Genomic DNA, 16283 nt, shown 5'->3' on the forward strand with positions numbered 1-16283 from the left:
CAATTGTTTACTATATTGATTTACTAGAGCACAAATACTTTCACTGGACGTCATGGCATTCTTTCTTTTTCAACGATTTTCATTAAGATCTCTCAGCATCCATTGCCGCTTCCCGCAGCCCCCTAGCTATGATACCGAGATAAGCAAGCCTGACGAGCGAAGCGAAGCGAGCAAGACAATTTTGCGAAATGTGTATTTTAATATGCATAAGATTTGAAATCGAAGGGGGCAATTGCTCCTCTGTGCACCCCCTGCAGGTGACTTTGGCCATCAATGTTTGCTCCCCCTATTTGCCCCTATTAGAGCGCATATAATATCACGGGGCGCCAAGGCATTCTCTCTTTCACAACTGCTCTTCATTTAGATCATTCGGCACCCATGGCCGACTCGCACCGCCACCTAGCTACGGTTCTGAACTTGACGAAACTGAGAAAAGCCGGTTTTGCGAGCGAAGCGCGAAACAAAAATTTTACGAAATGTACTTCTATTTGCACAAAATTTGAAATCGACGAGGGTAATTCTCCGCTATGCCCCCCTCCAGGTGCCCTTGGCCGTCAATGTTTGCTCCCCTTGCCCCTCTAGAATTGGATACAGTCGAAGGTTGGGGGGGGGGGAGCAAGGCCCCCCTGTGGTTGTGCCACTGAAGAAAGGACCAACCGAGGCTTAATATCTAAAGGCGGAGTCTGAGGGTTGGAGGGGGAGCTTCACGGTATGGCCTGGTTGGCATGTGGGAGGTGGAATGACATGGGGTCTCGTCGGTGTAGATGAAATAGATTGTAACTCAATTGGACCTCTGATGATCGGCCGCAGGGAGGAGTTAGATTGAGACTGCTTTGACTTTGAACATTGTTCAGAGAAATAATGGTATAAGAGAATGATGACCAAAATCAAAAATGTAATTGCAGTTGAGGAAATCACTGTAACATTGACGTAATATAGACAGTGTTAAAGGCGGAGCTACTGCGGAGCATGCGCACTCGTCTGGTCCCCCTCGAACATCCGGTTACACTTACAGTGCTATGGACGTTAATATGAAAGGGCAAAGTGGAGATTCTTTTACAAGGAAATAGATTTCAGCTGTTTAGCATATGCTTGCACAGTTCGATCGGGAACATATTTATTGAGTCAAGTATCACTTCGTAGGTTTCCGAAGGACGTAGAGAGACGAAACCTGTTGATACAAGCAGAACGAAGAAAGGATTGGTTACCCGGAAAGGATTTGTACGACTTGCATTTTGTTACAAACATGTTGATCGTTTATCTGCGTATTGTGTTGTGGTGAAATACACGCATCTTAGTGAGGTTTCAAACCGAAGCGACACGCGACAGCGGTGGTTCGTACCGAAGTGACAAGCGACACAGTTCGAAAAATTTCATTGATCACTGAGGATTCACTTTATTTTAAGTGGCACGGAGATTACACACCGAAGCGACAAGCAACAGCCCCTTTACTCTAAAGGAAACAATCCACCTTGCATACGAGTACAACAGACCGAGGCGACACGATGCATGGTAGAGAAAGCAACAGTCCAGTCCAAGCGACACGTGCATTTTCTCGTGGTGAATTGGTTCGAAAGTAAGCTTTCAGACTGCAGCGATACATGTCTCTTGGAAACCAACATTCAAAAATAAACAACACCTTCCGAATTAAAGAGACACGTCAAATTGCAGGTGTCGCTTGTCGCTCAGATTGGGCCGTTTTATCAATGCCGTGCATTGTGTTGCCCCGGTGTGTTATTAGCGCAAGCGTGACTGGTTTGCTTTAGATCGAATGCTTCTGTGCGAAATTCCGATATCGCTTGTCGCTTCAGTCTGAAAACTCTCTTGTTGTTTGAAGTAAATTCGTGCAAGCGAAAGTGGCATGCCATATCATAGGTTCTCCCTAAATATCTCAGACGTATAGGCAACGTTGAAAGCACATATATTTACTAACATTTGTTATGTGTCATTTCATTACTTCTGCAGATTTGTTGGCAAAGATTCACTTAAGCATACTTTATAATATAATAATATCACTAGTTTTATAGAATTATCTTTCCCTCACTTTTCCATTTACAAAATAATTGAATATATCTAAACTTTCGTACGTTTTGAGTTCGTCGTGCGTGTACATGAGATACTTGTTTGTAGTTTGTAGTATGCTATACAACTGGCGACACGTCATATTTTAATAATCTGCTCTGCAGTTGATCATCCGACGGATTCTAGACGTCCACTCCTTCATAGTAGAACCATATGGTAGAACTTTAACAAATACATTTCTTGACTATCGTCCCACAATGGACATTTCCACTTTGACATGAAAAACGTTTTAAATCCATTCATTTTACAGATAATGACACAAACATGAGATGTGCAAAATATCTCGGCGATGTTTGTTTCGGTTCTCGAGAAACACGCCTTCAAACACCGCTGAAATTCACCTCCTACGTCACGGATTTGAAAACGTCCTCTCCACAGACAGGAGGTCTTCTGACGTCATCACTTAGAAATGCGTGCAGGCGGGGCTTCTGCTCGTCCCGTCAACTTAGCATGAGCCGCGGAAGCGACAGAAAATTCACTTGTTACCGTGTAAAACAAGTATCTTACAACTTCCAGTGCAAAAATCTGTGCTCCATTTCTTGGAGATGAATTATGCCCTAGCAGTATAGTAGTATTTACTATAATTCAGCCACTCGGTAGGGCGTTTTCCTATTAGGGTGACAAAGCAAACCTTGTAACAGTCCATGGCTGAACACGTGAACAGCCTTGTTCATTGCGAATACATAGGTTAGTTCTGACTGGCAAGAACTTAATGTTATAGGAATGTCTTTTCTGGAATTACAATTATTTTCTTCACAAATTTTAAGATAATACTTTTAGAACACACTGGTTTACACGCCAATTTCTGCAATATAAGAGGTGATACGGTATAAAAAGGTACGGTGAGTTTTTAAATTTCCTGCAGTAAATGACAGTTTTCTTCAGTTAATATATATTGCAAATTTTTGTATTTAGCCTACTTTTATTTCGCTTTTCGTTCACTTTGTTTAACCGCAACGATGAGAACGCATAGTTAATTTATTATGTATCATCTCTAACATCACATTTCTTCCCACTTTTGGCGAATCGCTACAATGAAGATGAATAACTACAAGCAGTATTCGAAGTCGGGGTGCAGGAGTACACCCCCCCACACTACCACCAACTGCACAATCTAAGTATCACCCAACCTGCCACGATAAGAGACGAACTTTTTCTTCTGTCCCATCTCATTTCGAAATCATTCACTTGTCCCATCTCCTTTTATGAGACGAGACGGAACATGAACAACACTAACATTAACAATAGAAGCATCCCCCTAGCTGTCCCCAATGTCTCGAGCAAACATCCTCCCATGTAACAATTTCCAGTTCAATGAAATGTCACTCACAAGGAAACAGTCATGCCGAGGTCGAGTCAAATCTGGAACATGCGACTTCCTCAGATAAATCATGAATTTTGTGTATAATAATTACAACGCCAGTTCATTCCTGGTAATTCTGAATCTGCGGTTTGGTTTGCATATATAAGCAGGATAGTATTTAGTTTTCGAGGGCTGTGCCGTCAAAACGAGGAGTCTCTCTCTCTCTCAAATAATAATAATAATAATAATAAAATAGATAAATAAGAAAGTTTTTTTTTGTATTTATAATGATAAGCCTTTGCATACGTTGTTAATTCTATATTTTTCTAGACTTGAGACGAGAACGAGAATTGCCCTCCCAAACCGAGACGGATGTTTATAAATTGAGAAGAGACTGTCAATGAGACATTTACAACTCTCAACAAGAACGAGACCAAGGCTGCCATGTCTCGTCTCGATAGGATCCTTAGTGGTGAAGTTGTGAACCAACCACTTAATGCGTTCGGGGTAACGAGATGAGGCGGCTTTTTTCGCAGTACAAAATTCAAAATAATTATATCGTACCATTTCAGTATGGGATATTGTTATACACATGGGCGTATATATAGTTCACGGGGGGGGGGGGGAGGGATGGATCAACTTTTGGTATGATTAGGGTTGCTTTATTTCGTAAGTGGAAATCCAAGACGCTGCTGGCCGGAAGCTTGTTGGGGATCAGGGGGGAGGGGAAGGGATGCTGGGCCAGACAAAGTTGTGTTTATGTAGTCACACTACTTATTAGTATTGATACTTTTCTGTTCATCTTGTGTCACTACGTTTTTAAGAACCAAATTTCTTTAATATGATTCGAGGGGGAAAAATAACTGATTTGACAGTCTCAATGTAGTTTCTTATCGCAGAAATTCCGAAAATATCAGGAAATTGCAGATATTAGTCTGCAGTCCTATCTGGTGTGTGGAATTACGAAATTTCCTTCACATCCGTATCCCGTCCTATACGTCTCGAATTTAAGAGAAAGAAATAAGTCCGAAGGAATTTTTTATGAACAAGCGGATAGAACAAGGAAACTGGTAATTTTAGTGAACCAAAAAAGGGGGGGTCGGGCCCGTTGAATCCCCCTTAAATACGCCCATGGTTATACACATTATTTCCTTGTAATAATTATACATAAACTAAGTATAGATATCTACTGTGAAACTAATGTAATCTTCTCAGTGTATTTTCTCTTATCTGCACAAAAATATTTGATCATAATTTGCGCAACAGAAATGGAACACAAACTGAAATTGCTTTATGGAAAAGAAAGTTACATAGGCTATATAAATAAAGTGAAGAATGTGAAAATTCCTATTTTGCACTACATAGGTTGCGGTAAATATCGATAAATATAAGTATAAAAAATATTTTTGAGTGTCTGGTCAGCAACCAATTTTATAAGCAATATTTTTCGCAAGGCCTGAGAACACACACGCAGCTGAACCCTTTCATTTATCTTGCACGTGAGCAGCAGGGATATTTCATAGAAAATTATCATTACAAAGCATAGCTTTCCTTTCTCCTATCGTTCCTTCTTCCATTATTTAAATCGGTACAGATTTGTAAAACTGCTGCACGTGTTCGCTCACCTTGAGCTACCCATCCGGAACTGGACGCTCGAAGCAGACGACAAACGAGCTCTCCCTAAGGAGTGACGTAGTAACATGGCGACGGCGTGTTTTCAGCGCAACGCTAGCCTCGCAACTTTGGAAGTCTCGTTTCTGCCTTAAACTGGACGCAGAGAAACGCGAGAACTTGCAGGGGTCATTTTTCCAGGGTGTAGTTTTTAAAATTGTTGTAAAAAAAATTTAGTGGAAATGTCCATTGATGAAAACAAGCGCCCATTTCTTACTTCGTATGCAGGTGAATCTGCACTGGCAACAACGGGGACTGGCCTAAACCGGAAGTTCCTTTCCTGGGGGACCGGGCAAGACCTCACCAATGTTTATGTTTACATTTTTAACACGGTCTATATGGTAATATTATGCTTTGAACTCCATGTTATTCTATTGAAAACCTGAAGTGAAGTTCCCGCCCGCGCCAAGCAAGGGAAGCACAGAAATGTAAACATCCGGTGAATAGCCGCCATAAGCATTTTGCAAGCATTTACATAGCAGTTATGCTAGTTAAAATCAAAATGTTAATGGAAATGCTTTCGAGTCAGAACGCAAGGTTGTCCTCACGTTGTGCAATAAAGAAGTTACTCTAGCAACTTACTTGCAAGGTTTAAAGAATTGTCCCATACCGTAAGGTAAAGTGGAGTTTTTAGAAGATATGTAATTTATATAAGAAAATACTGAAATTGAGCACCATCGAATATGATATGATAAAAATAAATGCAACTACTGTCTATACCAACAAAAAATTAATTTTTTTATGCTGGCTGGGAATACCCGCAAAAGCCACTCCTCCAACAAAAATGTAGGGTACTGTAAAATGTCCTCATCTTCGTTGAATAGCACAGATATCTTTTTTGTTTGATGAATGTTAATATTAATTTTTGAGGACGTACTAAGCTGAATATATTAACCTAAACACCATTGCGTACAATTTGCTCTTAGTATATGAAAATAAAACACCAAGACAATGCATATTACGTATTCGGCCGGTGTGGGTCTAATCGTAACACCCCAATTTACAGCATTGTGGTTGTGCTTCTAGAACCCATAAAGAATGCGATACTTTCTTTACTAGAGGAGAAATGGAATTTTGCAAGCTGTACCGTCACCACACCGCCATATTACTTACTAAGTTGTTCTGAGCATTAATGTAAGTCTATTTTGAAGCTACTGTTCTCTACAGGTTGCATCGGCAGAATTTTGATTACAATTGATCTCTTAGGCATGTAGACAATGAAATTTGTATATGCATATTAAAAATATGCATTTCCAGCAGGTCTTGACAGTGATTTGTCACCAACTCCACCACGAATTTTTGACACGTAATTTTGTCAACAAGTAGTGTGCAGTACAGTTTCAGAGACAAGGTTATGTAAGTGATTTTTAATCTTTATCAGGTCATTGTTGTTTGGAACTTAACTTTACCTACAAACACGAGGACATAGCCATGGCATGTGGCCATATTTTTTTTTCTCCTCACATATATGTAACTTGTTTTGTATGATGGCATTAGCTGTGCAGTGCACATTGCAAATTGTCAAATGTAACAAATCTTGCACTTAACTATTGCCTTAAATAATCCATTGCATGATATTGTCCAAATGCCATGGCTACATCCACATGTTTGTAGGTAAAGTTAAGTTCCAAATATGTTAATTCTTGAAACTGTCCCATAAGTTAAGTTCCAAATGTGTTAATTCTTGAAACTCTTCTGGTGGTGAATAATGAAGACATTTTGCACTTTCTAGAATCTACCAATATGCATCAGAATGATGACTTGGAGTGATTTTACAATACCGGACCCCACCCCGATTTTTGTAATATTTCGCATACTCACTAATTGAGGCCTCCTAATCACGAATTTGAAGTTAAAAATTTGTGGGTCACGTGTAGAAATTGCAAAATAAGGTGGTCCGTGATTGCACCCAACAATGCACGATTGCTTATTATTTATCGCAAGATTTTGCGTATCTGATACTTAATGAATGAAATATATATTCCTGACATTACTATGACCCCAAATTTTAACTATGCTTGCCTAACCTAACCTTACCGTGAATGGTTTGTGGGGCTACATGTGCATGGTTTTACGACTCCAAATTTTAACTGTTTACTTAACCTAACCTTACCGAGAATCGTCAGTGGGGCTATCCGTGAATGGTTGTGCGCTAACTGTGATAATGAACCAAAAATCTTATTTTCGTAGCACTTTAGAGGCAAACGTTCTTCATCAAAGACTCCATTTTCGTATCCTGCAATTTTACGATCGATGCATTGTTGCCAAATTTACCTGTTATCAAATCAGTCCACATTCCATATGCTCTTCTACATCGTGATTGTCACTGTCGTCATTTGGGCAAAATACCGAAATCCATAAGTTTGTTGATTAGCCTACGGCCATACCCCTGCACACTCCACCTAACAATCTGTACAATATTAACAACTTCTTTACTGTTCTCTTCCGCCATTCTTACACGGTCCATGCTCTCCAAGTATGAAATCAACAGTGTGGCAGTATACAATATGTACACCTTGGGAGTAAAACGTCGCAGTGAATAAATGGATGTGTAAACACTGCAGGCAAAAGTGACAACATCGGTTTGTCGAAAAACAGGTGGTGGCTCCAGTTACGGGTCAGGTCGGCTTCCTCTGGGGTTGGGTCAAAGATGCTGAACTGGCGCTACCGCTACGTTCAAGACTTCAGCTTTGTGCTCACTTCTGATCAAAAGAGCATATCAAATGCAAGAATTTTGAATTTTTTGAATTCTGTTTGATAGTTTCCTTTTACAAATTTTGTATCATACACCACATCAAATAGTAAAATAGAGGGTACATGTTAATGTGTCGGTAAAATATAATTTAGTTTTACTGGCAAAGTAATCTCTCTTTCTACATTGTGTAGTGTGTTGAGAGATGAGCAGACAAGGATAAATGTGGATCAAAAATTTAGTTGTGAGCCCATTTGCAATGAACCATTTGTTAATGGCATGTAAATCTTTTAGATTTTTGGTCTGTAAGTCTGCAACATATACAGTATATAACAGAAGGGGTCAAGATAGAGCCTTGTGGCACTCCCCAATTTAAAGATAACTGTGATGAAGCAATATTACCAGGACAGATAACTTTCTGCCAGAGGCGTGGCGTGTATGTAGCCGCTGTTACCGCAGGTAACACCAAAATATAAAGAATTGAAGAACCCGTCTTAAAATATGATTACGTACATAAACTGGTAATATTGTCATAAAGTAAACATTGCAGACTGACATTTTTTCTGACACCGGCAAAAGTGAAGAGGAGGACTGATCCGGTACCCTCCACAGGCAACATGAGGAAAGGGCCCTGAGCCCACACAAGGAAGACTTCGCGTTACGGCAAAGACTGACCGCGGGAGGAGGAGGCGGGTTTTTGGCATGGCTGTTTAGCCGGCACAGTTGCCGGTGATCCTTACCGGAAACATACCAGTGTTGCCATATTCAATTGACAGACAAGAGCTAAGTCGCCTAATCGGGTCTATCTTACTCTGAAGGTGTCCAGTCACACTGGGGAACGATGGCGCAGTGGTAGCGTCGCTGCCTTATAATCAAGGGATTCCGGGTTCGATACCCGGTGGAGGCACAAGTGGTTTGGATCCAACTTTAAACTGTTCCGATTAGCATTACTGTTCATGAAGTGGACTTAAATCGCCAAATCAAAATTTTAAAAAATCAAATCACACTGGGGCAAAAGCAAACTACCAAGTGATATTTTGTATTTACACTAAATACCAGCGATTATGAAAGTGATCTTTGTCCTTCTTCGACATCATGGGCGAGAAGGAGAGGAGAGGGATGGGTATGGTCAAGGGGTCCGCTGTCCTTCTAAAAATGTCAACCTAAAATTCTATATTTCACACATATAATATTATTTCGGTTACAGGAATTTGTGATAATTGTTGATAATACTGATTGAGATTGACATACGTTGTTGCAGGAATGCAATAATTTCGGATTGAAGCAAAGTTTTTGAGGTGGTAGAACTGTTTTTGGGTGAAAATACTTACAAGCATAATTTCCCAATTGTTATCTTAGCACACTCTGAAGTGTCATGTGTCGCAGGTTCGAATCCTCAACAAGAAATGGTTATTTCAATGTTCGTTGTTATTATTTTACTTACATAATTATAAACATTAATAATTACATACACAAAGAAATAATAATTTTATTTCAATAATTCACCATGCATCCTCATCGTCACGATTATCCTATAAAGCGAAAGCCTTAAAGGTAGCAAAGGACGTAAAATATACAAAATAGTAGTGGTGTCAGAAGTGAGATTTCAGTGGATTTAGCGAAACATGGGAGTGGGAGTAGTTAGGAAACAGATGAAGACTACATCTACTCTACATACAAGTCATTCCATGCCAAATCAACACAGATATGTGCAATTTCCAACCTGACCATCTCCGATTTTCATGAAATTTAGGGAGTTAAAACTATGCATGGAACTTAGTAACTATGAAAAGTTTTAGTTTAATTCGTTTTGTAATTGTTAAATTATTCAAGGTCAAAGTTAGCAGAATTGTCCTTTTTGAGCCCGCTTAGCTATACTAAATGTGCTGTAACTCCGCCCGTATTTCACCTAGAAATCTCAAATAAAGCTTATTATACAGGGAATTGAACAAGCTTTCCATCGATATATAACAAGCCTACCGTTGGATACAAATATAATTTTGTCAGTGACCTTGACATTTGATCTTGAATATCTCAAAACATGTCATCACCAAAAAACGTGAAAAAAATATATTTGGTCCCTCATGCCATACTCTAAAACATATCAAAAAATCATTCTGGGACTGCAATGGGATCAGAAGATACAAAATAATATGTTTAACTATGTGACTGATAAAAGCCTCATTACATGAACTATGACGAGTCAAAAGTCCTTTAACATCCCCTACAAAATGTAAAGGAGTTATCCTGGTCACGAAAGAAATAGGTTAGGCACAGGGAGATCTCAATAGTGGAACCACAAGCAAGAAAACCTGCGCAGACCCGCGAAGTCTGTGCACCGTACTCCCGCGAGGAGGGGAGGGGGAGAGTGGAACATGCTTCCTTATGCACGAGCTGAACGGAGAAGGGCAAGCTGCGCTGGGACTTTTCGTCCATGGTTTTTTTTCCTTGTGGTAGCTCTATAGCTGTGTGTCTCAAGCGCAGGCCCAGCACATTGTTGACCGCCATATTGAATTCAACTCAAACATTTCAAAGGAGAGAGGGTGATGTGATATATCAAATCAGGCTAGAATTTCAAAAGAAATGAAGCGGGAAGGTGTTTCCAACTTATCTTTAGCTAGCAAAAAGTTATTACTGCATGCTTGTAACAATTTTCTCCTTTTCGAGGTGTTAAAAACAAAGCATTAGAATCCTCCTAACATGTCAGGAACTCATCGAGATCACGCTGACATCTAGGGAGTGAAAGAAGTATACGCACAATTGCATATGATTTTAATCAGCAACATTCACAAAATAGTTTAATAGTGAAGAATATTGGGAAAAGTATCTCAAACAATTACGTGACACTTCCTTTGGAAAGAAAAATTTTTCAGTGACGAGGCTAATTTTAATGTTCACGGTGAAGTTAATAAAAAGAATATGCAATACCTGTGATTTGATAATCCACAGTAGACAGATCCCAGCCAAATGGATGTTACCAGTAAGCTAATGATGTGGTATGGTGTAGTGTATGGAGAACTGGAATGGTTGGTCAATATTCAACAACGGGACCTTAAATGGTGATGGCTTCTTGGATTTGTTAAGTGAACAGGTTTTTCATCCTTGCTTACGGGATATGGCACTTTTCCAGAGTTTTGAAACAGGACAGTGTGTGCCCACACTATGTGGACATTTTGGCAATTTCTTCATGGTAAATTTCTAGGTAGATTGATTGCAGTCCCAGAATGATTTTTTGATATGTTTTAGAGTATGGCATGAGGGACCAAATATATTTTCTTCAAGATTTTTGGTGATGACATGTTTTGAGATATTCAAGATCAAAGGTCAAGGTCACGTGACAAAATTATATTTGTATCCAACGGTAGGCTTGTTATATATCGATGGAAAGCTTGTTCAATTCCCTGTATAATAAGCTTTATTTGAGATTTGTAGGTGAAATACGGGCGGAGTTACAGCACATTTAGTATAGCTAAGCGGGCTCAAAAAGGACAATTACTGCTAACTTTGACCTTGAATAATTTAACAATTACAAAACGAATTAAACTAAAACTTTTCATAGTTACTAAGTTCCATGCATAGTTTAAACTCGCCAAATTTCATGAAAATCGGAGATGGTCAGGTAAGGGGCTGTGTTGATTTCGCATTGAATGACTCATACGTCTTATTTGAAATGAAAAGTTTCGCGATTTGGGCAAATCTGGTTTCAAAAGAACTAAGATGGCAACATTAGTAGAACTGGACTTCTTGCAGGTTCCGAAGGAAATATTAGGGAATGGCCGATGCTGAGAGGGGAGGGGGCAAGGAGGGTGCTTCACCTGTTACAAAAGTAAACAACGGTTTGTGGGAGGGACTGTGCAGTGGGAGTTTTGTGACTGGTGTCTTTCGTCTTTATGTTGTTTTCGGGCATTGTCAATTAATTAATGAAGCTTGCTCCGAGTTCCGAGGTTGCGGGTTCATCCTATCTGGACAGTGTGTGTAATCGTGCGATAGAAGATATTTTGAAGCAATCTTTCGGTTCGTTATTTTGCAGAAAAAATCGAAATTGTGGCGAAAGGGAGGCCAAAGCCTATTTTGAACCATTTAAAAACCAAGTCGTCTGCTGGATATGACCGACATTTCAATGTTTCGTGGTATAACGACTATCCGTGGTTATGTGGATGTGTGCAGTTGTTGAAACTCTTGTTAGCCATGTACTCTATTTTTGGGTGAAAAAGAAAGTGTCGAATTCAGATGTGGATAACGTGGACCATGACCATGACGCACCCAAAAATTCAAATTCAAATGAAAAACTTCTCTTTATGACAGCATCATAGAAGTTTTTTGATTTGATTTGATTGATTTTGCTTCGCTTGTGCCACTTTTGGGTGGGAATGAGTGATGATATGATTAAATTGATGAATAGACATCACAAACGCCCATGCCCAAGCTAGGTTTCGAACCCGGGATCCCAGCATCATATAACTATTTTCAAAGTCGGATTGATCTGCTCTATAAGTAGCCTTCGATGTTTCTGTAAGTATCAAATTACGTATTATTGTGTCAACAACCAATGTTTGCGATTTCACTTTAGTCCTTATGTCAACATTTTTTTTTCTGATTAATAACTTTACCAAAATCTAGTATTGAATTGCATACGTACCAGATTAATATTATATGAACTACTTGGAAGACATTGGGGGGGGGGGGGGGCATGAGGTGGGGAGGCGCCCAAGTCTCCCTTAAATGTCCTACTGATAACCGGTAACACTTTTAAAAATCCACGCCACGCCACTGCTTTCTGCCTCCTTTCTTTCAGTTTATTACTTGTTTGGAAAGATTATGTTATTTCATTTTAGGGAGCATGTTCACAATACTGGAAAGTTCCCCAATTTCGTTCATATTTTGCATACTCAATAATTTAAGGCTTCTAATCACAAATCTGCAGTTAAAATTTGGTGCTCACATGTAGAACTTGAAAAAGAAGCGGGTCTGTGATCACAACCGACTCTCTCGATTTCTCAAGAAAACCAATGTTTATTGCAAGATTTTGTGTTTCGAATACTTAAAATACTAAATATATATTCCTCATTTTACTAGGACCCCAAATTTTAGCTATGTTACCCTAACTGTGCATGGTTTGTGGGGCTACCTGTGTATGGTTCGTGGAGTTACCCATGCATCGTTCGAGGGGTTTAGGGCTAATTGCATCCAGGGACCATCAAAAAAATGTCAGTTTCGTAGCACTTGAGCGACAAATTTTGATTATCATCGTCGTAATAAGGTTATTTTACAACTTCACGTTATTTTACAATTTCTACACTTCATCAGGACTTCATAATTAGTGAGTATACAAATTATTAACGAAATTGGGGAAGTTTCCGGTATTGTAAAATCATACTCATTTTAGCAAGGAGGTGCTTATGGTGAAGAACAGGGTTTCGGAGCGGAGTGCGGATCGTACTAAAGGAGCGCTCCAGAGCGACTTCAAAGCATCAGTTCTACTCCGCTCCTTGCTACGGAGAGGAGCGTGGTATAACAGCATTCCGATCCGGAGCAGAGTGGTTTGACTTCTTGAGACACACTCCGATCCGGGGTGGAGCGTGAGACAACAGCACTCCACTCCGGAGCGTGGTGATTTGGACAGCATGCTCTGACCCGGACTTTTTTTTAAACAAATGCTGTAATGCAACTATGAATAATGGGAATGTGCACATTAAAGCCGACTTCCGTGATGGAGTCCACATGGAAAAAGCCTGCAGTCCTGTTTCCATGTACTCTAGTTGTTTGTCAGTATGATTGATGGATTGAAGGGACATGAAGGATCATGCTTCCTTATGGCCCTAGTCGAACGGGTGAAGGGGGAGGTGCACGGGGACGTTTGGCCGAAGTTTTTTGTTTGTGGTCGCTCTAAAGCACAGCACCCTATGACATCAGGGATCAGTGGGGTGGTTCAAATCCCGGCATGGGCTTGTACAGGGTCAACGAAGTTAGTAATAAGTTTGTTTTATACACTTGTATGTTGAATTGTATCTTCTGCAAATATGCTGTATAAAGAAACAAACTGCCGGACTACTAAGTGAGGTGAGTGTGCAATCTTTGTGTGTATCGTTCATCAATTTAATCATAACATTGATCATCCCCATCTTCGCGATTAGCCAAAAGCGACAAAGAAAAGTAAAATGAACTAAGTCAATCAATCAATCATGCACATTAAACATTGGTGAAACAATACAAGAATGTTGTTTTGGCTCAATAGAGAGAGAGAGAGAGAGAGAGAGAGAGAGAGAGAGAGAGAGAGAGAGAGAGAGAGAGAGAGAGCTATAGTACGTAAATTGTTCATTTGATGTAAGTTGAAATATGAATTACGTAAATAGTATTTCTGTATCGATCCCAGTGCTCCTTCATTACAAGGTGACGTTGTTACCACTATGTTATCGGGGTACAGCGTGCTACTTTTTTTTATTTTTATTTTACACATTTATCAATTCTCTCATCATCGTCGCGATTAGCCAAAATTCAAAGCTAAGTAACAAAAATCAAATCAAATGCCATCAGTGAGGAAGGCACGTATTGCTCGCAGCCTTGTTTTTCAAAATGAAACCATAAAATTCAGGACATGCCCCTATCCAAGTAGAAAATATTACATTTTGTGTTTATCACGGTTATTAAGGTTTATAGATCTTGTTTCGACTGGTATGGTTCAAGGTTTCATGGGAAAAATTTTGAGGCTCCATTTATACTTGCAATTTTTGTTGGATGTAACAGTACTTATGCCATTGTGCCACATCGGACAAAAATCGCATGGATAAACTGGGTCTTAGACTTCTGCAACCCTCTCCCCATCCTGCTATAGTAATGGTTTTGCTCAGGTTAACACAATTTACAATGATAGTGAGTAGGAATGGAGGATATTGGAAATTAGTAGAGGCATGCATATTTTGTTTTTGGCGAAAACGTGAAATGTGAAATGACATGTTATGTTCATTTTTCATGTTTTTGAAAGGTTTGAGGTGTATTTGAGGTGGAAAATGGATTAATTCTGCTGTAAATATTTGATAAGCAAAAATGGATCTCTTTATACAGGAATAAACTTAATACTCTGGTATAGTACAAGAGGTGAGACAAGAAACTGTCCCACTGGTGTGCTGGGTCAGAAACACAGCAAGCACATGCGCGAACTTCCCTTATCGTGCACACAGGCAGGGTTGCCGAACATCATAAATGCTGTGTGAGCACCGAAAAACAACGTGATCGACTTCCTTGTCTGCATTTAAAGTGTGTTTTTGTTTTGTGTGTGATTTTGTGTGCAGTGTACTTGCCAGCATGGAAGCTTGCAGTTCAGAGAAAGCAAGTAAGCTCGGTGGACGGAAAGTAATCCACAGCCAAGGGGGAAAAATTGTATAATTATATAATGTATATGCATTTATGAAAGACGAGGTTGGAGTTCATATGTCCAAAAAACAGCTGCAAAGGAGGGGCTCGCGCATGTGGTGTTTCATTCAGGAGTGTGAGGGGAATTGTAATAGAAAGTAAAGCGTGCATAACATTGAAGAAACACTTTAAAAAGGCCCATAAAACACAACCTCGCCGAAAAATCAAGAGTGATATAGATGAGTTTGATAAGTGTGTTGTTAGGCATGTTGTGCATGAATATCACCTTACAGATGGGGAAAGGCCAATGTCAGAAGGTATCCGAAGGGTTTTGAAACAAAGAATAGAGTTCCAAGGCAGTGTCTGGTGTGATAATACGTGACCTAGAGTTTAAGTGGAAATAAGCAGAAAATGATTGACAATTGCTAATAGGAAAGGACGAAATAAGAAGTTTGGGTTCATCGTACCTCAAAGCCATAAAAATCTTTCGTCGACAAGGGTGACCCATTGTTTACGTTGACGAGACTTATTTTCACAGCTCGACAACAAAGAAAGAAACTTGGGTGGATGGAACCATGGCTGGCCTCAAAGCACCGGTGTCTAGATGGCAACGTGTACTTGTTACACATGCTGGCAGCGAAGAGGGATTTTGTTTCATTTCAGGTGCACTGTTAATGTTCAAATCTGGAAAATCTTCTGACAATTACCACCATGATATGTATGCCCAAAATTTTGAGAAGTGCCTGCAAGAGAAGTTGATCCCAAATTTGACACCAAACAGTGTGGTTGTTTTTGACAACGTCTCATACCATAACGTACAACAGTTTGGCCTGTATGCACTGCTAACCCTGCTTCCGTGCGTTCCACCCCTACGTATAGCTTGGGAGTGAGGCCGCGAGGAGTTTCTTGTCTTGCATATTCTACTGTAACTACATAGGTGTGCTATTAGAAGGGATATGTTTATTTTGTGTAATGAGTGCAGTTTAAAATCAAATTTAGGAATATATTCACAATTTTAAAATCAAAATGTTATTTTTATATACCGTTTTTGATCCGATTTTTCACCGCTGTAACACCAAAATTTTATTTTATTTATTGCTTCTGAACATGAAATTGACTGTTTTGTACTGAAATTTTGATTTTTTTTCACCAAATTTATGTGCCTCTTCAAAATAGCTATCACAA

This window comes from Lepisma saccharinum, chromosome 2, assembly GCF_977018435.1.
Source record: "Lepisma saccharinum chromosome 2, izLepSacc3.1, whole genome shotgun sequence".
Taxonomy (NCBI): Eukaryota; Metazoa; Arthropoda; class Insecta; order Zygentoma; family Lepismatidae; genus Lepisma; species Lepisma saccharinum.